Here is a 24,113-nt window from a genome sequence, read left to right on the forward strand (position 1 = left end):
AACCAGTTCTATACGGATATGAATGTGAAGTCTGAACTCTAGACAGGAAGGATCAGAATCTCTGTATAAATCCTGCACACTCCATGTCCACAGAAATTCCCCCAGCAATGGACATGAAACAATAACCATCCTATAAATGGGCACCACTGCACATATTACACTGGGCTCGAAAACACCAATATACCAGCCAGACTGCTATATACAGTCACACATAAAGAACGTAGATCGACTCTTACCCAATGCAAAATAAGGTACCATAAATTAGAAATAGAAACATGCAGACAAAAACCAAGAAGCCCAACTGAGCAGTGCAAACCTGGAGACAGAGAAAATGGAAATGAATTTCCAACAATACTGAGCAAACTACAGAGATATAAGAGAATTGAATATTCCCATTCTCAAAAAACTGAAAACGAAATGAATTATTTTCTAGCTTTTTTGTCTGGGCATTTCATTTTTTAATTGGGTTGGTTCCTGTTTCTCTTTTCAGTCTTCTCCAAGGTTCTCATTTCCATTTCTTCTCTCTCCTGTCTTTTTCCTTTACATCTGCATCTGATATTGATCTTTCCCTTTCATCTTTTTTTCCATGTCTCTATCCATTCATACCAAAATCTTATTCCTTCTCTAATCCTAGAGTCCTCAATCTGCAACTTTTTACCTCTCACCTACCTTTCCATCTCCCACTCTTACTCACTACTCAGCCTTCCATGCCCCTTCACTGCTTCCTCAGACTCCTATTCCCCTCTGTCTTTCATCCAATCCTTATTTCCCCATTTCCACCCTCTGTACTCACTCCATTTGTAATCCACCCCTCATTCATCTTCTGTCTTTCATCCCCTTACCAGTCCCATTTCCTTCTGTCACTTGTTTTCTTCCTCTTTCATACATCTACCCTGCCCTATTCACACCCTCTCTCATTCCCTTCACAGACCCATTCCTTTCCTCCTCACCCCTCCACAGCATCCCCAACCATTTCCACTGCCTCTATCCCTCTCTATATATTTCTCTAGGCCATTCACCTCTCAACCCACCCCCATCCTTCAGTGCTCATCTAATCCCAGAGACTCACACTCATACCCACCCAATTACCAAATACAAAATTATTCAGAGTTGATACAAAATTATTCAGAGTAGTTAAATCACAAGCAGACTGTGATACATTACAGGAGGACCTTGCAAGACTGGAAGATTGGGCATCCAAATAGCAGATGAAATTTAATGTGGACAAGTGCAAGGTGTTGCATATAGGAAAAAATAACCCTTGCTGTAGTTACACGATGTTAGGTTCCATATTAGGAGCTACCACCCAGGAAAAAGTTCTAGGCATCATAGTCGATAATACTTTAAAATCGTCAGCTCAGTGTGCTGCAGCAGTCAAAAACAGAATGTTAGGAATTATTAGGAAGGGAATGGTTAATAGAACGGAAAATGTCATAATGCCTCTGTATCGCTCCATGGTGAGACCACACCTTGAATACTGTGTACAATTCTGGTCGCCGCATCTCAAAAGGGATGTACTTGCGATGGAGAAGGTACAGAGAAGGGCAACCAAAATGATAAAGGGGATGGAACAGCTCCCCTATGAGGAAAGGCTGAAGAGGTTAGGGCTGTTCAGCCTGGAGAAGAGACGGCTGAGGGGGATATGATAGAGCTCTTTAAGATCATAAGAGGTCTTGAATGAGTAGATGTAACTCAGTTATTTACACTTTCGAATAATAGGACTAGGGGGCATTCCATGAAGTTTGCAACTAGCACATTTAAGACTAATCGAGGAAAATTCTTTTTCACTCAACGCACAATAAAGCTCTGGAATTTGTTGCCAGAGGATGTGGTTAGTGCAGTTAGTGTAGCTGGGTTCAAAAAAGGTTTGGATAAGTTCCTGGAGGAGAAGTCCATTAATGGCTATTAATCAATTATACTTAGGGAATAGCCACTGCTATTAATTGCATCAGTAGCATGGGTTCTTCTTAGTGTTTGGGTAATGGCCAGGTTCTTGTGGCCTGGATTGGCCTCTGTTGGAAACAGGATGCTGGGCTTGATGGACCCTTGGTCTGACCCAGCATGGCAATTTCTTATGTTCTTATGTTCTTATGGCTAATCCACCTCCCCCCAAATCCTTGGTCAGCTTGACTCCCCACTCTTTCTCAGAGACCTCAGACTCTCACCAAACTCAGTCCCCAATTTCCTCCACTCCCTACTCTTGAAGTTTCAAAACTCATCCCCAGTCCTTGAGACTCTGCTGCCCTCCAAAACCCTACCCTCCCACCCAGTCCCCGCTTCCCAATTCTTCCCCTGCTCTTCCATCTCCTTCAGCTAATTTCTGGACCCTGCTCTCCCCCCAAATCCTCAATCTCTCTCTTCCCCCTCCCCAGGGAGCTTCTAACTAACCTACAGCTTGGCAGCTCTCTAACCCAGGGCGCCTGTGGCTGCTGTTGCTGCTTGTAGCTTGAGTCCCTTTCCTTCACACCCCCACCTTCTTTCAGCACATGAAGCTGAGATATTTGTAACCATGTGGCTGTGTATCTATGGAGCTCCACGTAGTTCAAACATCATCTAATTTGAACCTCTGGGTCCCTTGCCATTCAAAGAGATGAACAGCATCAGGCTCCATACATGCAGAGCCACATGGTTCAAACATCCTTATGCTTCAACTGCATGGGCCACAGGAGAGGAGGAGGGGAGGGAAGAGGGCTCATGCTGGTAGCAGGAACAACAGCAGTAGCTGCAGCCATAACGGATTGGAGGTGTCGGCCAAGACTGGGGTGGCAAAGGGGTGGAAAAGACATTTTGGAGGGTGGCACTTGCCATCTTTTGCCACCCCATAGCAAGGTCTAGGCCTAGGTGAAATATAGTAGGACATCAGGTAGGTGTTTTGGTCTGGATTGATGAAGAGATTTCAATGCACTTCATAGTAACACAAAAATCTTAAATTATCTGGAAACAAGGAAGAGAGAAACCTAAAAGTAAGCAGACTCTTTAAAATCAGTAGTATCTGATCTAGTGACACCAATAGAATCTCAGTAATGTAGGGAGCAATATATTAAACATGCATTAAAATTTAATGCACTTGCAAACCCCCCATTAATTTGTGCCTTCATTTAACACTCCATCTACAAAGCCCCTGACACTGGAGGAAAATGTGCTGCATTGCTAATATGCTGGTGCATTCAATGTTAACACACCACATATGCTAATCAGGAACATTACATGATAATGATCTCTTAATCATTAGCGTGTTATGTAAGAAGGCCCTTTGAGAAGAAATTCATTTATTTAGTGCTTTAAATTTAATGTCTGTCCATGGCTGAAGTAAACCGCTAGCATGCCAGTTCTGTGCCCTTGCAGTTAATTCAGGGCAAAAACTATATTCTTGGTCTTGCCTGCAACCCCAAACCCCCTGATCCCTCTTTCCCACCAATCCCATGTTCACAAATGTCTCCTCACCCCCCCCCCACCCCCGACACACACACACACACATCCATCTCTTGATTCCTCCTACATCCATTTAATCATAAAACAAATTCTCATCTCCAGATCCTCCTTCCCACTCATTTGATCAAAGAACAACCTCTCATTCCCCCTGCTCTCAATCCCCCTCCTACTTACCCGATCAAGAAACAAATCCACCCTATTCCCCAATCCCCTTTCCCATCTGAGATAGCAAGGAATTGGCCTCCTTAAAAAATATGAGATGTGCCATGCTGGGTCAGACCAAAGGTCTCTGAGGGTGGCCAATCTGGATCATAAGGAAGTACCTAGCAGGTGCCATTCTTTATAGTTCCCTCCTAGGGATAAGCATTAGTTTTCACCAGGGCCACCTGGCTATCAATTATTTATGGACCTTTTTCTCCAGGAACTTGCCCAAATCCGTTCTAGACCCAACTATGCTAGATTCCTTGACTGCATCATCCAGCAACAAATTCAAAAGCTTGATTGTGCATTAAGTGAAAAAATACTTTCTCCAATTCGTTTGAAATCTGCTACCTGCTGGTTTCATGATGGGTCCCCTAGTCCTAGTACTATTTAAAAGGGTAAATAGCCATTTTCTGTTCCACCTCACTCATGAGTTTTTTCAATCATCTCTTCTTCAAGCTGAAGAGCCCTAACTTATTTAAACGTTCTTCATAAGGGAACCATTCCATTTTTGTTGCCCTTCTCTGTACTTTTTCTAGTTCCACTATAGCTTTCTTGAGATGGAGCAATCAGAATTGCACAAAATATGCAAGGTGCGGCTGAACCATAGATCTATACAGAGATAGTGATATGCTCACATTTGAAATGAAACAAAAAACTGTAGTGAAATTTCCTGTTTTGTTTTATTTGGAAAAACAAAATGAAAGAAAAAACAACAATTTTGTTCATTTTTCATTTTAGTTTCCTGACTGAGCCAGCTACAAGCCCCAGCTTAGAACATAAGAACGTAAGATATGCTGTATTTGGTCAAGCCCAGTATCCTGTTTCCAACAGTGGCCAATCCAAGTCACAAGTACCTGGCAAGTACCAAACTATTAAATAAATCTCAAGCTACTATTGCTTGTTGATTAATAGAAATTTATGAACCTCTCCTCTAGGAACTTATCTGAACCTGTTATAAATCCAGTCACACTAACTGCTTTAACCAAATCCTCTGGCAATGAATTCCAGAACTTAACTATGCGCTGTGTGAAAAATAATTTTCTTCGATTTGTTTTAAATGAGCTACTTGGTATCTTCATGGAGTGCCCCCTAGTACTTCTATTATTTGAGATAGTAAATAATGATATACATTAACTCGTTCATCTGTTCATGAATTTTGTAGACCTCTATCATATCCCCCCTTAGTCATCCTTTCTCCAAACTGAACAGCCCTAACCTTCCTTAGCCTTTCCTCATAGGGCAGCCATTCCATGCCCCTTATCATTTTGGTCACCCTTCTCTGCAATTTCTCCAATGCAATTATATCTTTTTTGAGATGTGGTGAACAGAAATGCACACAGTATTCAAGATGCGATCTCACCATGGAGCGATACAGAGGCATTATGACATCCATTATATTATTTGCCATTCCCTTCCTAATAATTCCTAACATTGTTTGTTTTTTTGATCACCACAGGACACTGAACCGAAGATGAACCTAACATTGTGTAACTACAGCAAGGGTTATTTTTCCCTATATACATCACTTTGCACTTGTCCATGTTAAATTTCATCTGCCATTTGGAAGCCCAGTCTTCCAGTGTCGCAAGGTCCTCCTGCAATTTATCACAATCTGCTTCAGATTTAACTACTCTGCATAAATTTGTGTCATCTGCAAATTTGATCACATCACTCATTGTATCTCTTTCCAGATCATTTATAAATATATTAAAAAGCATGGGTCCCAGTCAAAAACTACTGGCTCACCTTTGACAACGTTTTTTCACCAATTCCAAAAAATGTTGGAGATATGTGAGCCAAGACTTCCCTTGGATAAATCCATGCTAGTTGTGTCCCATTAAACCACGTCTATCTAAATGTTTTGTGATTTTATTTTTTATAACAGTTTCCATGATTTTTCCCGGCATGGAAATCAGGATCACTGGTCTATAGTTTCCTGGATCACCCCTAAATCCCTTTTTAAATATCGGTGTTTCATTGAACATCTTCCAATCTTCAGGTACAATGGATGATTTTAATGCTAGATTACAAATTAATTGAAATAGGTCTGAAATTTCATGTTTTAGTTCTTTCAGAACCCTGGGGTGTATTCCATCCAGTCCAGGTGATTTACTACTCTACAGTTTGTCAATCTGGTCTACCACATCTTCCAGGTTCACCATGATTTGATTCAGTTCATCTGAATCATCATCCTTGAAAACTGTCTCCAGAATGGGTATCTCCCCAACATCCTCTTCAGTAAACAGTGAAGCAAGGAAATTGTTTAATCTTTCCGCGATGGTTTTATCATCCCAAAGTGCTCTTTTAAACCCCTCAATCATCTAACAGTCCAACTGACTCCCCCGCAGGCTTTCTGCTTTGGATATATTTTTAAAAGTTTTTATTGTGAGTTTTTGCCTCTATAGCCAACTTCTTTTCAAATTCTATCTTAGCCTGCCTTATCAATGTCTTACATTTAACTTGCCAATACTTATGTTTAATCCTTTTTTCTTCTGATGTATCCTTCTTCAATTTTAGAAGCTAAAATAGCCTCTTTCATCTCACTTTTTAGCCTTGCTGGCAATCGTTTCACCTTCCTTCCATCTTTCTTAATGCAAGGAATTCATATGGACTATGCTTCTAGGATTTTTTTTTTAAACAATGACCATTCCTGTTGCACTCTATTTTTACCTTTTTAGCTGAACCTTTCAACTTTTTTTTAAATTATTTTTCTCATTTTATCAAAGTTTCCCTTTTGAAAGTTTAGTGCTAGAGATGTGGATTTACTTATTCTCCCCTTCTGGTCATTAATTCAAATTTGATTATATTATGATCACTATTGCCAAGTGGCCCCCAGCACCATTACTCTCTCACCAAATCCTGAGCTCCACTGAGAATTAGATCTAAAATTGCTCCCTCTCTTGTCGGTTCCTGAACCAATTGCTCCATAAAAATGTAATTTATTCAATCCAGGAACTTTATATCTCTAGAATGTCCTGATGTTTCACTTACCTAGTCAATACTGGGGTAATTATTACTGCACTACCAGTTTGGTTAGCTTCCCTAATTTCTCTTAGCATTTCACTGTTCATCTCACCATCTTGACCAGGTGGACGGTAGTATACTATCACTATAGTCTTCCCCAACACGAGGGGTTTCTACCCATAAAGATTTGATTGTGCATTTAATCTCATGTAGGACAAAGTGCCACAAAGGTGCTTTTCTCTGTCATTGTGATATAATTTGTACCCTGGTATAGATCTATCCCATTGGCTATTCTCTATCCACCATTTCCCTGAGATGCCAATTAAGTCTATGTGATCATTCACTGTTATACACTAATATTTCGATCTTAGACTTCTGGCATTAGCATACAAACATTTCAAAGTGAGTTTTTTGTTTGTATTAACATTCTCCTTTTCAGTTGACAGGGATAAATTGGAATCTTTTAGCTCTGGTGAGTTTTTAATTATAGGTACTTTGACTAATTTTCTTATTATTGGAACCTCACTGTCGGGATGCCCTAATTCTAATGCATCATTAGTATCCTTCAAAGATACCTCCCTCCTAACAATGTACTGCTAGGTCACTATCGGCTTTCCCCTTTGATTTAGTTTAAAAGCTGTTCTATCTCCTTTTTAAAGGTTAGCGCCAGCAGTCTGGTTCCACCCTGGTTAAGGTAGAGTCCATCCCTTCAGAAAAGACTCCCCTTACCCCAAAAGGTTCTCCAGTTCCTTACAAAACTGAATCCCTCTTCGTTGCATCATCATCTCATCCACACGCACTGAGACTCCAGAGCTCTGCCTGCCTCTGGTGACCTGCACATGGAACAGGGAGCATTTCAGAGAATGCTACCCTGGAGGTTCTGCATTTCAGCTTTCTACCTAAGAGCCTAAATTTGGCTTCCAGAACCTCCCTCCCACATTGTTGTTGGTGCCCACATGTTCCACGACAGCTGGCTCCTCCCCAGCACTGTCTAAAATCCTATCTAGGTGACGTGTGAGGTCCGCCACCTTCGCACCAGGTAGGCATGTTACCAGGCGATCATCATGCCCACCAGCCACCCTGCTATCTACATTCCTAATAATTGAATCACCAACTATGATGACCGTCCTAACCCTTCCTTCCTGTGCAGTCACCCTCGGAGAGAAATCCTTGGTGCTTCCCACTATACCTTTGCCCTTGAGCAAAATTGAAACAATTCAAGGCCCATGGGACTGCCTTCCCCTTCCCCCAACCCACCAATTGATCATCCCTCCTTGATATAAAAAATGACCATATCTCTCCTTCCCATCACCTGGGACCTCACAAAGTTTCCTCACATTGAACCAACAGGAAAAGCAGCCTTGCCTCCAATTAGCAAAAATGTGGCTGTCTCTTCCTGCCAGCACAGCATTAGAAAAGTTTGAGTGGTCCTAGGGTTTAGGAGGAGATATTGAGTATTGGGAGGTCATTTTTTTTGTACTACTTTAGGGGTGGGAGACATTGGGGTAGATTTTCAAAGGGTTGCACGCGTAAGATACGCTCGCAACCCCCGAAAACCTACCCCTGCCTCCCCCTGTGCGCGCCGAGCCCCGGGACATGCGTATGTCCGGGGGCTTGCAAAAAGGGACGGGGTGTGGGCGGTATGGGGCAGTCCGGGGGCGGGGGCGTGGCCTGAGCCTCCAGACACAGCGGCCATTTGCCGCTGTGCTCGGGATCGAGGGCCGGCCGTTGGCCGGCACGCGTGACTTCTTCAACAAAGGTAAGGGGGGATTCTAGGTAGTGCTGGGGGGCGGGTTAGGTAGGGAAAGGTGCAGGGGGGCGGAAGGAAAGTTCCCTCCGAGGCCGCTCCAAAATCGGAGCGGCCTCGGAAGGAACGGAGGCAGGCTGCACGGCTCGGCGCACACAAGTAGCACAATTGTGCACCCCCTTGCTTGCGCCGACCCTGGATTTTATAACATGTGCTCGGCTGTGTGTGCATGTTATAAAATCAGGCGTAGATTTGTTCACGCTGGGTTGCGTGAACAAATCTGCGCCCGCGCAGTTTTAAAATCTGCCCCATTATTAGCAATGTTCTTTGATTGGCTGTGTAGGCAAAACTGTACTTGCCTTAGCTAGGTGATAATGTTAATAGTGTTGCAGGACACTGAACTTGAATTGGATAGGAGGGGGAGGGATCAGTAGTTGGGAATGTGTGTGTGTGTGATTTTTTTGGCAGAATTGGTGGTGGGAGGGGAATCAGCAGATATGATTGGTATGCTTTTGATAACCCATTTTTCATTCTTCTGGTGCACTATCTATATCATTGGTTTACTAGATAAGTAGCAAAATTAATGAATTTAAACCATACTAATATATTTGTACCATATTTCGGCAACATGTTTTAGCACAGTTTTAGTACATGGGCCCTATATTCCTCTGTGGTATCTTGTTACTTAAATACTTAAGAGGTTGCCTCTTGCAGTGAACTAAAAATGGCTGTTTATGCCTCCCTTCTTAAACCATTAACTAGAGAAACTTTCACCCTTGTATTACAGTGTTGGCCTCTTTAATATTCTAGACATTCCATGGTCCTTCTGCATTTTATTTGCAAGTTGCCAAGGCAACCCACTGCATTGCCTTTAATGGAGCTGATCTAAGGCTGCTAATAAACCCACAAGACACCACACATTGCCAGAATATAAAACAAAAACAGACCCATACTACAATATGCTGAAAGTCAGCTCCTGATTTTACCATTTGAAAATTAACATTTAACAAAAACCTTCTTTTTATAAAAAGGGGTAACTACATGCTTGACTTCCAGGTAACATAGGGTCCAGTCCAGGTCAAGAAATCCTGCAGTTGAAAATCTAAAACCCAGAAGATTGTAAGCTAGTTCATATTCAAGCATGATTTTTACTGCTGCTGGGAATATACACGCAGTACAAGCAGGAACTGAGCAGTTGGTAATGTCACATAGGAGCCTATGCACTAAACCTTGCACAAACATTTTGTTAGCGGGCATGTGCTAAAAATGTTAATATGCATTATTAAATGTCACTTATTATGCAATGCAGTAGAATCTTTACCACATGCGTTAATATGACCCCTCAATAACATGTCTGCACTACTAGCATCCATGCTGACACAAAAAGTAGAAATCTTGTTCTGTTTTCCCCCTAGAAAGTGGATTGGTGTTCTAGGGCCTGATGGCTTATTTGCAGTGTTGTCTTTTCATATGGGGTGTTTCTCTTTGAGTTGTGGAAGTTACAATTGTTTAAGTATGGCTGATTTGCTATAAAAGTTCTAAGAGGCTTTTTTGCAGGTTTTTGTGTTACTTCACAAAGTATCTTGTAATACAGAGTATTCGAGTTATTGTTAATGAGGTAACAGGATCTGAATTTTCTTTCTATTTTAAATAGAAAGGGGAAATATCAGAGGTTACCTGCAATCAAAGCAGTATGGATTTCTTTTATATTATGGATTTATGTACAGTATTTCTTGATTTGTTTTGCAGTTTCCACCCAAAAATCAAAGATAGCATATTCATCAGACACTATGATGGTTTCTTTTTTTTTTTTTTTTCCATTTTATTTTTATTGAATTTTTAACACAATAACACAAGTATTACTTGTATCAGTAATTAAGACAAAATTTATAATATACCAACAATGAAATATTACAAAATGAAATTCTAAATTCCCCAACAAATATTTGTTTCATTAATTATTAGGAAATGAGGAAGAACAACATTTAACAAGAGGGATTATCTCAAGAAATATAGTCATACAGTGCAAATCCTGATCAAACAAAAATGTACTGAGCCAATACATGGGAAACATTAGGAATGGGAGTCCAAGAATACCCGTAGCTGGGAAGGATCAAAAAATAAGTAATTAGTGTTCTGATATCTTGGCAAACATTTACAAGGAAATCTCAGGTCAAATGTTGCACCTTTACTTAAGACTTCAGATTTCATAATGAGAAATTTCATCCTTGTGTTGTCCTAGTGATATCGGGGAAAATCCAGATTTTTTTTTACCCTAGAATAACTGATTACGATTCCAGAAAAAAACTTTAACGCGGAATTTCCATGCAAAAGTTATTAACAAGGTAGTTCTATTCTGAATAACCGTCTCTTGAGACAATTCTAATAATTCAGATACATTTATAGATGAAACGGGATCTGGATCCTTAGGTCAATCTCCCTCTGATTTAGGCAGAAAATAAGCCTAACAGCTTCAGATGGAAATTTAAGAATCTGTACTAAATTCCTCTTAAATAGATCCTTAGGAGGAAGCAATCTTAAATAAGGAAAATGTAGTATGCTTAAATTTAAAATTCACTATGATGGTTTCTGAAACATATTTATATGTGTGTGTGTGTATGTGTATGTATGTATATATACTGGTAACATGAACAAGTAGAACTATCCAAGAAATTATACAAGTAGTGCTATAAAATAAATGAAGCAAAAACAAAACATTATCACTACTGTTGAAAAATGTAGAGCATATTCATTGAAATGACCTCATCTAATAAATCAAAATGCAAATTTACAAATGTTTAATATTTTTAGAAAAAAATCATGATTTTTTTTTTTTAAGAAAAATTAAAGTGTGAAAAAAACAGTTCAGCAAGCTGGGGTGTTAAATGAAGCTACTTGTATGCCTGTTATCTATGTGCCAGCAGGCTACACTATTTTTTAATTAATACTAGCATAAAGACACACTCCACAAAAAATAAATAATGTTATGTGAGATGCTAAAGGACTAATAAATTATAAAGAGGGAAACCCATGCTCAAACAATAGTATTTCTTAAACAGTCTTTATCTGAAAGTCTGCCAAAAATTCTCTGCATTTCCCATTATTGCAAGGGCCTAGAATTCTCCATCAAGAGGTCTCCATTTCACTAGCAAATTATAGCGTCTTCAGGAGGTCATAGCTGCAATAACTACAAAGCTGGGATATGCATTTAATGCTTATCTGGAATCTACTGCTCTAAATGTTTTTTCTCATTTTCTAGAAGAACCCAACATATATCATCGTTGCTTAAAACGCTCCTCCTTATGTGCATAATTCATAATGCTCCAGCACCTGAAAAAAACAGAAGAGAAAACCGTGCCAGCTTTATGGGGTCCAAACAAAAAAAAAAATCTTTTAAGATTTATATAGCAGTCCTAAACACAAACTTAACCTACAAAATTTGTTATTTTCAATGTCCTAAATTTTTATTTATTTAAAAAATATTTATGTTTTGCCTATAATGAAACAATCATGCTTGGTGAATTACAATCAATAAACACCGCAAAAAGACAGTTACAAATACATAAAATCATAAAAATAGTAGGGAAAACATCAAAATATGGACAAAGCAAGTCAGCAAGTGGACTGCAAATCAGGGACATCAAGAAAATGCAAAACCCTAAAAGGGATATAACAATGGAAAAGCTCAATCAAATACTTGGGATCGTCATTTCAAAGAGCTTTAGATACTAAAGTTAAAACTTTAAACATGAATCATTGCATTACTGGCAGCCAATCCAATTGTCTCAAAATAGGTGATAAAAGTTCGGGAACTGGGGACTTTGTAATCAAATAAGCAGCCAAATTTTGTAAGATCTGTAAAGCAAATAATTGAGCTTTAGCCAGCCCAACATATAGGGAGTTTCAATAATCCACAGTCATAATAAAGGACAAGCACCAGTGTGCAAAAATGTATTGTTGTAGACAATGAACCATTAAAACATCACCAATTCTTCAAGAAGCCAATCAGAATGACATCCCCTAAACCAGACTGGTTATGTTTTATGTTTTTGCTTCATATATATTTGCGTCTGTCTATTATATCTATCTATCTATCTATCTATCTATATAGATAGATAGATAGATAGATGTGTGTGTGTGTGAGTATAAAACAAAGTTTAATATTTAAGAGTATGATGTAACATTATATAATTTTATAGGATTGCTCAGGGGAGGAGTCTTAACGATTGAATTGGAAAGTCTTAATGATTGAGTTGACATGGGGACTATGTGCCCAAAAGTCAATGAAGGAAAATGAGAAACTGCAGGTTCACCTAGGTTACCTAATACCCTTATACCAGCCTTGTCATAGTGCAAAGGCCTTAAGTTTGTGCCTGGCGTCAGTCTGAATGTGCTGGAAGGAGGGAGATGCCTCACGCCGCCACTTGTAATGACCCGCATAGACTAGAAGAAAGTAGAGGCATGCTTGCATCGGCCCGCATGGTCCAGAAAGAGATGGGTTTGCATCAGCACACACAAGTTGGGAGGTGAAGGCAGCATGCGACTGCCCTCCCCATCAGCTAAGTACAAAGGAGGAAAGCTGCAGCGTCAAATTAACAGGGAGGTAGCAGGAAGGAAGAGAGTGCTGGGGTCAGGAGGAGAGGGAGGGTGACAGTTAATATGTAAAAAATAAAAGAGCCCATCCACCAAATAATGCCAAGAATCTCTTAAATGGTTAATGCAACCTTGCTCATTTTTTCAGGCATGTCCTCTAACTTCTCCACAATATCGCTCACCATGATATTGAAAAAGACTGGCCACAGAATTGATCCATGTTGCACTCCACTGAATACCTTTCTTTTTTTTAGAATGAACTCCATTGAACACCAAACTGTGACATCTGTCCCTCAACTAATTTCCAATCTGGTCCATCATGGCAGATGGCTGCAACCTTTGCTGCTCACCTCATTTTGCCCTGAAGCTCCGACTCTGGCTAAAATGGACACCACTGTCTCTGCATGCCGACTTCCCTGGCGTTCCTAGGACGGCGTGGGCGATCCCGGTCGCCATCTTGAATCTGGTGTAACTTAGGGCACACCTCAGGGGCGTCTCCTCCGCATGACGTCACTGCCTACATGTACTTAAGCCTATCAGTCCTTCCTACCAACGAGTTACCAAGGATTCCATCTTGCTCAATTCCTTTCCTCAGACACACTTCGCCTTACTGTTCCTGCATTCCAGACTGAGTGACTCAGGTACCCGCTCCTTGGGGGCCTTGCTGCACTCAGGGCTATCCACTCCTGAGAGAGCCTTCTCTGCGAGACTCACCTTCAACAGTTTAGTGAGTACCTCTCGCTATTTCTACAGACGATCCTTCAGTGTTCCTGCTCTGGGTCTCCGCTGCTGCTACTATGATATCTCTACTTCAACACCATGGAGTGAGTACCAGACCTGATCTTCAACTCTGCTTCTCTCTTGCTGTGCGGATCCTTGGGTTACCCCGCTCTGCGGATCACTACCAGATCCACGCTATCTTGTGCCTGCTGCCAACATCTATCTCCGGCCTATCCCGTGCTGTGGACCACTACCGGAGCTTCCACGCACAAGAACTTCCAAGAACCAAGTATTTCCCGGGTTACCCCGCTCTGCTGACCACTACTGGAGAATCCATCTCAGGTCTTCCTACTCAAGGACTGACTTTACAAACCCGCTCCTTGGGTTTCTCTTGCTGTATAATAAATATATCTCTGACTCCTGTGTCCATCACTGCTGAGACCCCGCCTGTCGTGGAGAGTCCCCATAGGGCTCCTCCCTGTAGGTGGAGTCAGCTCTCTCCAAGACCCTAGGGCCCACAAACCAAGTTCAAGTATAACAGTTAGATCCCACTTCTATATTGTGTTCAGTTTATTTACAAGATTCCTAGCCAGGGCAGTATCAAAAGCTTTGATGAAATCCAACTATATTATATCAAGTGCACATTCCCATCTAATTCTCTAATCAATTTTTTTGATTGGATATGAGATTTGTCAGATATGATTGCCTTTTATTAGAACCATGCTTTGTGTGTGGCAGGGATTAAAAAAGCAAACAATGCTAGGAATTATTAGGAATAGAATGGAGAATAAAGCAGAGAATATTATAATACCTCTGTATTGCTCCATGATGTGACCACAGCTCATGGGGCATGATGTGTGCAATTCTGGTCACTGCAACTCAAAAAATATATAGCAAAACTAGAACAGGTATAAGGAAGGGCAACCAAAACAACAAAGGGGATGGAATTGAACCTCTATGAGAAAAGACTAAAAAGGTTAGGGCTCTTTAATTTTGGAAAGAGACGCTGAGGGGGATATGATAGAGCTCTATAATAAAATCATGAATGGAGTAGACAAGGTAAACTCAAATCAGTTGTTTACTCTTTCAAAAAATACAAAAACTAGAGAACATGCTATGAATTTATTAAGCAGCACATAAAAAAAATTGGAGAAAATTAGTGAAAATATGTTTTCACTCTGGTATTCCTTGCCAGAGAATGTGGTAAAAGCAGTTAGCCTAGCTGGTTTTATGAAAGGTTTGGACAAATTCTTGGAGGAAAAGCCCATAAACAGTTAACCAAGTAGGCTTGGGGAAAGCCACTGCTTTTCCCTGGACATAGGCAGCATGGAATATATCTACTATTTGGGATCCTGCCAATTACTTATGATCTGAATTGGCCTCTGTCATAAACAGGATACTGGGCTTGATGAATCCTTGGTCTGAACCAGAATGGCAGTTCTTATGCTGTCTCAGATCCTACAACAAACTGGATTCAATATGATCCTTTCCTTCAAAGAAAATCTCCATGAATTTTCATAATAACCATCCTCTAATTGTCAACTTCTTCCCTATTACCACTTTTAGAAAAAGAGGAACAACTTCTCCAGTCCTGCAGTACCACTCCCATCTACGAAGGGCCTTCAGAGGACTGGCCAAAACATCTCAAACCTCCGTTAGCGCTACATTATATTTTACACTTTTGTACTGCCTTAGTTCATAAATATTATCAAAAACCAGTTTAATATCCTAGGATCCTGTCCAGTCCCATGACTTTGTCCATGTTCAGTTTTTCTAGTTTCACATATTCTTTTGCGTAAATGGCATAAGCATCTATCCAGCTATAAGTAGTACCCTTGCTAACAATCAGTAGTCATTCTCCAAATCCTTCGCCGGTGAACACCTAAAAGAAGTACATGTTTAACATTTCTGCTTTTTCCTTGTCCCCACCAAATATGTTCTCCAATCGGTTTTGCAGTAGTACCTATGTCCTTTCTCCTTCAACTGACATATCTGAAAAATGTCTCTTCGCTCTAACTTTTTTAGCTACCTTTTCTTCCTCTTGCACCTTTGCCTTCTTAACAAATTTTTCCGACTCTTTCAGCTTTTCCAGAGATCCCTTGTATGTTTGATATACTAATTTTTTTTGTACTTACTTTTTCAGTCACCTCATTTGAAAACCATCTGTCTCTTTCTCACTTTTACTTACTTTCTTAATATACAGATTTCTTGCTTTTTTATAGTTCCTTTTAGCCCACTATTCTTCCACATCACCTACATCTTCCCAACCTCCCAGCACCAAGGTACACCCCCATTTTACTGAAGTTGGCATCTTTGAAATCCTAGACTTTGACATCTGTCTGATTCCATTCTGCCTTGTTTGTTATGTATCACACCATAAAGCCAAATTGTCTTGATCAATTTCTCGCTGTTCAAATAAATTAATTTATCGAATTAATGCCTGCAAACTTGCATCTTGATTACACAGATAAAGCTGATGGTGCCCCGATATGAGCCATGTTTCAGGAAACTGCATCGGGAATGACCAATACTAGAACAGAAAAATATATAAAGCAAAGTCACAAAGGTGGACAAGCACTGGCATAAATACAAAAACATATAAGGATATATAATTGATGAAACTTAAAACAAATATAAATATAAGTTAAGTGTTTAAGTGATTTAGGTAATCCAAAAACAACAGTCTCAACTATATAGTTTCAAGCACAAAGAAAAACATATCTAAGGATACTTCTGGGAAGAGGATTTAAATAAGGGCACCAAACTCAAGAATCACATGATCACAGGAGGTAATGTTTACAATGTGAAATGTCATAACAGAGGTACTGTCAATCAAAAAGGGATGGTGAACTGTCAAGCATCAAAGTGGAGAAACTATCAATCAAGAGAACATACCATACTGAAAACAAAAACACACTCTCATAAAAAGACAGCCCAGTCCAACTCAAGGGTAAGGCATGGGGAGAAATAGTATTTAGCAAGAAAATCCATCTTTGTTCCCGTTGAAGGAGTAACCGTGAAAATTCCCCACCATGAGCAGGGAAGACAGATTTCTCAATGACAAAAAAACAGAGCTCCTCAGGCGTGTGTTGCGTAGTTTTCCCAATGTTGGACCAAGGGAGAATTTTCATGAGAGTTGGAAAGGCAGGAGGCATGCTCATCCATGTATATGCAGATCATGTGACTTGTCTTTCTGACATACAAAATTGCACAAGGACATCGAATAACGTAATTAACCTCCGATGATGAACTGTCCGTAGAAACATGTAAACACAAAGGTTTATGCAATGAGGGATGCATGGATATGGAAACAGATAGAGAGAAAGAACATGCTTTGCAACTTTCACCGAGCATGACCGCATGGGGGTGTTGAAAGGGCTGCAAGACCTCAATATTCTGAAGCAAAGTTAGAGATGCTTTTTCCATTTGCAAGCAGCAGATTTTAAATTCCCCTTCCCTCATGGGTTCCATTACCATTTAATTGGGGAAAGCCCCTTGTGGGGGACACAAGGCTCTCCCTACTAGTTCTGCAAATGAGATACTCCAATCCTCAATCAGCAGGTTACAATCTCCTGCTAACACCACTTCCCCCTTTGCTCCCACCTTTTGGATGTCTTCAACCAGATCTCTGTCCATTTCTTCCACCTGTAGACTACAGTACATTGTTATGCTATCTCCCCTTTCAAAACTGGCCCAGAGTGCTGCTTCTTCCTCATGCCCCCTGCATTTCATTTGCTTTGATATTATTTACATAAAGTGCAACTCCTTCCCCCTCCCCCCCCCCCCTTTTCTGCTACTCTTCCTGTATAGATTATAGCCTGGTATGGCCACATTCAATACATGAGACTCTCTTATGATAGCAACAATCACCATGATAGCAATGCCTCCACCATTAGGGCTTGCAGTTCTGGAATTTTATAGCTTAGATTATGAACATTTGTGCTGCTCATTGCCTTCCAGTTATTTCTCTTTATCTTATCGATACTTTTATATAGCCTCATAACTGCCCCTCTTGTCTACCTTGTTGCACCAGAGTAGCCTTTTGAGAGCCTTATTTGCATTTTTCTTCCATAAATTCACATTTTCATTATAGGTGACAGCTCAAATCATCTAGCTTCCATCTTCCAGCCACCTCTAGTAGACAATACATTCCCTCCAATGTGTTACCTGAATTTTCAGTTAGGATCATTTTTAACTCTTAACAGATAGATGTAGGCTATTACTACACTATAGCCTTTTGTTATTCCGGGTACATCCCCAGGCCTCAATATGTCCAAAAAACCCTTTCTTTAATAAGAAAGCAGAACAAGCATTTAAGTACAAATTTAAAAACTGGGATGGAGCAGCCGCAAAGCAGTTCTTAATGCTATCGATGAAATGTTTAGCACTACGGGTGCTTCAAATTTACCACTACTGCAAATGCAGAACAGACAGGTTCCCCATAGATTAAATAGGTTTGTTCAAGTTTGAATTTTTTTTCCAAAGTTTGAGGCTCATCTATCTTCCAAAATTAAATTGCATTCTGCTCATTAAATTAGTGCCAACTGAACTTATGATTAGTTGATTAAAATATGCCTCTATATCTTTTTGCATTAAATAAAAAGTAATTTCCTATAGGCAATGAATGGCAGAAGATATCGGCTAAACTTACGTCCTTAGGCTGCAGAAATCAGAAGTCATTTACTTCCCTAGGAAAATATTCCCATTTATGCTAAGCACAAATCTGTACAGTTTTCTTCTGATAATGGCACAAAATGAAGTACAGATAATGGATAAAATCCTTTTGTACAGAAACATTTGGATAAACTAATATGATTCACATAAGTACGCGGGCTCTGCTTCTAGAAAGGTTTCTTTCATTTCCTGCCTGTGAGAAAAATGTTTCCAAATAGGGCAGAATGAGCCTTATTCAAAAAGGGCTTACAGAAAAAAGAAATCGATATTGAATAAGGCCCAGGAAGGTCAATTTCTAAAAGCGATTCATGCAGGTAAAAAGTGTTTTACGCATGTTAATCAGCCATCTAAAAAAATGTTCTCCATCAATGTGGCCAAAAGTCTCTGCATTGTTCCACCTTCTGCATTCCCATGGCCAACTGCATTTTCAAATCTAGGCATATTAGTGGCCATGAAAAATAGCACCCATCGACAAAGCAGCTGGAAACAGGTTTACGGGTACTTTGAACTTGGCAGCGAGTTTTCAAGCAAAAGTATGCATGTACTTTTACTTTAAAAATTAGAGGGGTTTTTTTCAGTTTGCAAACAGAATGGGCACGATTGGCACAATGCACCTTGATAATATGATAATATTTACAGCGCACCATATTTAAACCACATCAATTAACTAGCTGAATAAAGGCTGTGGTAGACCTTCAAATGAATGTACTACGAACCCAAAAGAGTGATGATGCTTTCTGCAATCATAATATGTTCGTCACATCCAAATAAGTACTTGGGATTCCACTGTTAAAACAGCCTACAATAAGACTGCTCCCCTGAGGTATCGATTAGGGAAACTGAGACCTAAGATAGTCTGGTTTAATGCTGGCCTTAGGATGCTAAAAAGATAAATCCGTAAGGCGGAAAATGATGGGAGAATAAAACAGAATCCAATTATTTGTGCTGTAAGACAATCTGTGATTTTTACTGTTATAAACTCAAACAAGTACAAAAAAAAAAAAGTTTCTTTTCAAAATCTTGAAGATTGCAGAGTATCAGCCAAAACAATTACTTCAAATCATATTGAAGTTCTTGACCAAAAGCATTAATTCTTCTTTTGTTGACTCTGGACTATCAGACAAATCCTTTCCTGTCTTTTTTTGAAAAAAAAAAAAAAAGTATTACAAAATTCAGAAAGAAATGTCTATGCCATCAGCAGATCCTCCTTTCAGAAAGGATGTAGACGTTAGAAAGGATGTTGTTCTAAAGAGTAGGGTCCCTAGGTGTATTTGTTCTGTTTTTAATTTACCTCAGATTGTGAAGTTAGATAAAACCTTGAGTATATTACGGTACATCAATGCTTGATACTATGCCCTCTGAATTGGTTTGTGACAGAGTGCCCTTTAGAAACCCTCAGTGCACCTTAGTAGACTGGTCCCAGCAGCCTGGGCCTGGTCCACCTTAACACATTGCATTCTGGGAGCACGCGCATGTTATAAAAGCGGGCGTACATGTGTGCATGCCGGGTAGCTCACGCACATGTACGCCCACACGTGCTTTTGAAAATCTACCCCATATGAGTTTGATTATAACACAATTTTCGTTGAGTTAGATCTGACACTTGTTTCTGACTAACTTTTGACATCTGAATCCAAAAATGACCCCAGTTTTTCTCTATCATGTCAACTTTTTAAGGTACAGGATACCCTCCCTTTGTCCCAAAAATCATACAAAATGGAGATACAAAGGAAATAAAAGAAAAAAATTACCTGAATATACTGTTTATTTAGAGTTATTTTATTTATACAAAGGTTATATATTGTTACTGTAAGTCAAATTGTGTACAAGTAGTAAAGTTCTGCTAGCAAACATACGTATTAAGATACAAATTTACGCTTATAGTTTTTCTGGCAGTGTTCAATCTGTGAACAATCTCGCCTGATGCTGCAACAATAGTCAGCCATCATATGTACATCCCATCTACCCTCATACCATGCTTCCATGACCTTCAAATCTTGGTGGAATCGTTTACTTTGCTCATCACTGACTGCACCAAGATTTTTCAGGAAGTCAGCAAGATGGCGATGCAGAAAATGCACCTTGATGCTCAGGTTTCAACGAAGCATTTTGAAGCTCTCCAAGAGTTTATTGACAATTTCAGTGTAATTCTGTACTTGTATATTTCCAAGAAAGTCCTTGACAAGGTTTTTGAATAACAACCAAGCATTATTTTGGAATTCTGACACTGTCTCAATGAAATGTTCATCTTTAATGAGCTGCTGAATCTGTGGACCATCAAACACAGTGGCCTTTATCTTTTCAAAAGACAGGCTAGGAAATGTCAAAATGAGATACTTAAAACAGTCTCCTTCAGTTGGCAAAGCTTTAACAAATTGCTTTATGAGACCCAGTTTTATGTGCAGAGGTGGGAATATAATGTTCTTTCTGTCAACAAGTGGCTCATGTAGAATGTTTGGATCACCAGGTTTGAGGTCAGATTATGGAGCCCAATTCAACTGTACCCAATGCTTCTCATGAGCTCTGCTGTCCCACAATCACAGAAATCAGGGATACTTGGTATATCCCCGTTGCTGACTAGAGATTGTGCAGTTGTTTATCACGAATTAGGCAATTACAATGAAATTGCCTAATTCATAGTAGTTCGGGGGCCCCGAAACCCGAAAAGGATTTTCCCCGAACTTCGGGGAAATTTCGTTTTTCGGATTTGCATGGGGAGAGGGGCACTTTTTTTTTTTTTAAATTAAAAACCACCCCAAACCACCCCAAACATTTAGATTAACTATAATACAACCCCCCCCCCCCCATCCCGATCCCTCCCCAAGACTTACGAACATCCCTGGTGGTCCAGCGGGGTCCCGGGTGCCATTTGTTCCTCCGCGCCCATGTGCGCCATTGCCAGCCTTGCTCAAAATGGTGCCGAATAGCCTCTGAACTACTATGTCACAGGGGCTACCGGCGCCATTGGTCAGCCCCTGTCACATGGTAGGAGAACCGACCAATGGCGCCGAAAGCCCCTGTGACATACTATGGGCAAAGGCTATCGGCGCCATTTTGATTACTGGCAGCCGACAACGAAATCGCTCCCGGACCCCCGCTGGACCCCCAGGGATTATTGGCAAGCCTTGGGGGGGTCAGGAGGGGGCTCCTGACACACCCCCCCTCTCCGGTGGCGGCACTAGGACCGCAAAGATCCAATGAGCAGCAGCAGCCAGACTGTGAAGACAGGAGGTCCCAGTGGCGGCTCTCCCTGCCGCGAAGAATGGCGGTAATGGTGGCCAGGCCGCGTGCAGCGGCCTAGTGGTCGCAACAAGGCAGCGCTAGAGGTAAGAGGCCTGCTCGCAGGATGAGCTCCGCGAGCAGGATCATAATAGAACATGCCCTGGATCTGGAAAACAGGGGTGAGAAGACTTGTATTCTCCTTCCCCTAAAATGGGAAGGCAACTGTGGCTCATCACCTCAGAGGAAGTGTTTTGGACTTTTTAATTATTTTGCTGTTTTTTGTTTGTGAGGAGGTTTAGTACCATACCTCCTCATAGGAACTGGTTCCTTCAAGCATCAGGCCTTTCCCTTTGAGAGGTCACTTCAGAAGATTGGATAGAAGAAGCAAGAACTTTGGATACCCACAACAACTGGATCTCCACCCTTTGGGACACAGTCTGGAGATGAATTGGATTCATATGCACCTCAGGTACAATTTTTTTAGACTAAGGGGATCCCCTCACACATAAAATTTCCCAGTTGGGCAGGGAATTTCCTATCAGCTCATTCCTTGAGGGATAAGCTCTAGCCCAGGGCCCTGTACTCAGGACACATGCACAGAGAAAAGGAAGAGTCTGCACTGTAAATACCCCATTAGGAGTGTTCCGTGTGCTGGCCACAGCAGGCCCCTCGGCCAGGCCCTCTTACCCCCCCCCCCCCCCCCCGTTTGCCTGCTCCAGTGCTTGGTTCAGCTTCCCTTGCAGCCAGGGGCCACCTCCTCCGACTTCGGGCCACTCCTCGTGCTCCCAGCTCAGCATCGAATGTCTCAGCTCCACAGGGAGAAGCTGCCATCTCGCACCACACCCCTCCCTAGGCGCGCACGTGTACATCTGTTCTCTTTTTGAAGAGGCCGTGGCGGGAATCCAACCTGCGGCCTCAGATGATGACGTCACTGGGTCCCGGTATATAAGGCAGGGCCCAGCCAGTGCTTCCCTGCCTTGGCAACAGGTTTCTATGCTAGTCGAGTGCTTAGTTGCTTCTCCCTGCATTACCTCCTTGTTCCTGGTTCCTGATTCTTCTCCGTTCCTGTTCCTGATCCTGGTACCTGTTCCTGTGTTCCGAGTCTACCCTGTTTGTCGCTACTGATTGTCTCCTGGATCTGACCATTGCTTTGTCTGACTATGCTATTGACTGCCTTCCGGTTTGACCTCTGCCTTGCCTGACTATTCTCTCGCTAACCTCTGGTTTTGACCCACGCTTGTCTTGCCACTCTTCCCTGCCTGGCGCCTGCCCTGACTACAGCCTGCTTGACGATGCTCCTTTCAACTTCACTCTGGACTTGGCCTTTCAGGCTTCGGCCTGTTCTTTCTCGAGCACCCCCTGTCTGCCTTCAGCTCCTTTTGGCGCCCGGGTCTCCGGGACTCCGTCTCGTCCAGATCAGACTATCTACTCTTACCACTGCTGACCCCTGGCTGACCTCGTCGTCGTCCCACAGAAGACCTCGGACGGAGGCCCATATAAGTCCAGCCAGCTCCAGTACCCAAGGGCTCAACCTGCCGGGAACAAGAGCTGGTATTGGCGAAGCTCCAGCCGGCCTCCATCAGTCAGCCAGCTCCGCCTGCCGATGGTGGGGACGCATAGGGCTTGCCCTGCGGGTAGCGCCAACTCTACCTCGGCCCAAGGATCTACCTCCTGCGCAGCAAGGAGCACAGATGTAAAGAAAGTTATTTACTTGATTGGAGTTATTTATTTGTGAATCACAGTAAAGTTATTTTGAACATCCCCCATCTGTGTCCTGCCTGTTCCCTGCAGCCCTACCACTGAGCGCATGCACAGTAGCACAAAACAGAAAGGACTTCACTACACCACCTGCGCCTTACAGGTCAGCCTTCCCCCCAGTAGAAAGGACCCACATTTTAGTACAAGCAAAGAGGAGAAAACAAGCCCATGGAGACAGCCCCCACCTCTAAAAGTTTTTATGGCCCCTTTGGGACACTTCCAACCTACCAGAAAAAGGGTTACATTTAATTTATTAGGAGGATCTCAAGGAATACCTTGAAAAGATAAGCCCAGAGCTAAAAAAAAAAAAAAAGGGAAATTCAGTCTGCAACATAAGTCAAAAGATGATCAAATCTTGTAGCCTCATTTTCGAACCCACAAATGCAGGTTCCCAGACCACAACCCCAAGAATAAAACTAAAAGAAAACCAGTAACTAGTGGCCAAAAACACAAGTACAGAGAGGAACAGGCTTAGAAGGTAGGCGACATTACAGGACAATCAGTCTAAACTTGATTCTGAGATACAACTCTGTCACTGAAAAATACATTTAATTGAATAGGCTCATAAAAATATAAGAAACATCATTAAACTTGATCAAGTATTTACAAGGAAATGTTAGGAAAAAATAAGGCCCCTAGCTGTGAACCTCTGGACTATATAAAAAAAAATTGTCTTCTCTTCCTTTGAGTATCTTTTAGCAAAATCAGGGAAAACCCTGACTCCACACTAAAGAAAAAGGTCATTTCAATGCTGTGTTTAAAAAAGGATTGGATAAGTTCTTGGAGGAGAGGTCCATTA

The sequence above is a fragment of the Rhinatrema bivittatum genome, chromosome 7, assembly GCF_901001135.1.
Source record: "Rhinatrema bivittatum chromosome 7, aRhiBiv1.1, whole genome shotgun sequence".
In the NCBI taxonomy this organism is placed as follows: domain Eukaryota; kingdom Metazoa; phylum Chordata; class Amphibia; order Gymnophiona; family Rhinatrematidae; genus Rhinatrema; species Rhinatrema bivittatum.